The sequence below is a fragment of the Schistocerca gregaria genome, unplaced genomic scaffold, assembly GCF_023897955.1.
Source record: "Schistocerca gregaria isolate iqSchGreg1 unplaced genomic scaffold, iqSchGreg1.2 ptg000341l, whole genome shotgun sequence".
Taxonomy (NCBI): domain Eukaryota; kingdom Metazoa; phylum Arthropoda; class Insecta; order Orthoptera; family Acrididae; genus Schistocerca; species Schistocerca gregaria.
Window position 1 is genome coordinate 180,001 of NW_026061805.1, and position 2,500 is coordinate 182,500.

The following is a 2,500-nucleotide window of genomic DNA, read 5'->3' on the forward strand; positions in this document are numbered from 1 at the left end:
CACCCACAGTGGTCCACCCAGTATCAACACAGGACGCAACGCCACGCCACAACACAAAAGGTACAAGTAATAAAATACCCTTTGGCCACACCCCTTATAAAGGCATCGAACCAACCCACCACCTGACACCAGCCAAACGTACATCCTGATTTGACACATCTCTGGCAACCTAACCCACGTTGGCCCTTAACCTAACCCACGTTGGCCCTTAACCTAACCCACGTTGGCCCTTAACCTAACCCACGTTGGCCCTTAACCTAACCCACGTTGGCCCTTAACCTAACCCACGTTGGCCCTTAACCTAACCCACGTTGGCCCTTAACCTAACCCACGTTGGCCCTTAACCTAACCCACGTTGGCCCTTAACCTAACCCACGTTGGCCCTTAACCTAACCCACGTTGGCCCTTAACCTAACCCACGTTGGCCCTTAACCTAACCCACGTTGGCCCTTAACCTAACCCACGTTGGCCCTTAACCTAACCCACGTTGGCCCCTAACCTAACCCACGTTGGCCCCTAACCTAACCCACGTTGGCCCCTAACCTAACCCACGTTGGCCCCTAACCTAACCCACGTTGGCCCCTAACCTAACCCACGTTGGCCCCTAACCTAACCCACGTTGGCCCCTAACCTAACCCACGTTGGCCCCTAACCTAACCCACGTTGGCCCCTAACCTAACCCACGTTGGCCCCTAACCTAACCCACGTTGGCCCCTAACCTAACCCACGTTGGCCCCTAACCTAACCCACGCTGCACCTTAACCTAAGTTACGCTGCACCTTAACCTAAGTTACGCTGCACCTTAACCTAAGTTACGCTGCACCTTAACCTAAGTTACGCTGCACCTTAACCTAAGTTACGCTGCACCTTAACCTAAGTTACGCTGCACCTTAACCTAAGTTACGCTGCACCTTAACCTAAGTTACGCTGCACCTTAACCTAACTTACACTGCACCTTAACCTAACTTACACTGCACCTTAACCTAACTTACACTGCACCTTAACCTAACTTACACTGCACCTTAACCTAAGTTACACTGCACCTTAACCTAAGTTACACTGCACCTTAACCTAAGTTACACTGCACCTTAACCTAAGTTACACTGCACCTTAACCTAAGTTACACTGCACCTTAACCTAAGTTACACTGCACCTTAACCTAAGTTACACTGCACCTTAACCTAACTTACACTGCACCTTAACCTAACTTACACTGCACCTTAACCTAAGTTACACTGCACCTTAACCTAACTTACACTGCACCTTAACCTAACTTACACTGCACCTTAACCTAACTTACACTGCACCTTAACCTAACTTACACTGCACCTTAACCTAACTTACACTGCACCTTAACCTAACTTACACTGCACCTTAACCTAACTTACACTGCACCTTAACTGTCACATGTAACGTCACAGGAATGTAGCTTTGCCTAACAGCAACCCTCTGAACATAGTTCACTGCTTGGATCCTCTGGTGTCATGTGTATTTCTTGATGCCATGGTGCGTACCCTCACATAAAGGTCTTTCGAGTGTTGCGTACTTTCTACACAGTCCCGCTAACCACTGGAAGGGTGTACCGCTACAGAACGAATATCGCCCTCCCCTCCTGCCCTTCCAAGCTGGTCGGTCAGGCGTTTGTTTGTGAAATGAGCCTTGCAGCTGTTCAGTTGCATTCGGTTGTCGATGCAGTCAGTGTACGTTGTGGTACGGCCTGTGTGGACTGTCCGCTGATGTACGCGTAACCCACACTGATCATCCGTCGTTACGTACTGAGTGACATAATGTGGCACATGCTTGACCGTACACCGGCTGCGCCCTACAATGGCGAATCATAAGGGCCATATGTTGTGCACGATGCTACTTGTCTCGTCTCCCCATTACAGCGAGATTGCACTGTTGTACGCCGTACAGACATGTGGTAAGTAGGTACGGACGAAAGTATTGCATGTTGGCCCCCCCCCCCCCCCTCCTCCCTCTGCCGGGAATCAGCGTGAGCCGTCTGTTGATGTAGCGACGAGGGTTTTCCTATTTAATCGTATTGCCCCACACAACATGATAGCACGGTGGACCGCGTTCCACATCTGCGACATGCTACAGAGGCCGGTTGACAGTCGACCGCGCAAGGGACATTGCACACGTGCGCGGACCATCTTCCACGTGTTCTCTCGTGTACATGCCGCAGTGTGTATGTGGGCTGATGTAGCGTGTCGTGACACATAACATGCAGGCATGCCAGAATCGTAGATTTCGCAAATGTAGATTGACGTATACGTTTGCTGCCAAAGATCCGCAAATGAACTGGAAATCAGTTGTTGAGCGGTTGTTCGCGCTGCAGGTGCATCGGTGATAGCGACGATCGGTACATCTGTGAACCGGTTGTTTCGGCGGTACCCGCCATGCCCCCGAACCTGAGTTGGCCATGTGGGTATGAAGCGATACGAGGCTGTGGCTTGGCGGGACAGTCCCCGGCCGGTGAGGGGGGGCCGCCCGGCGT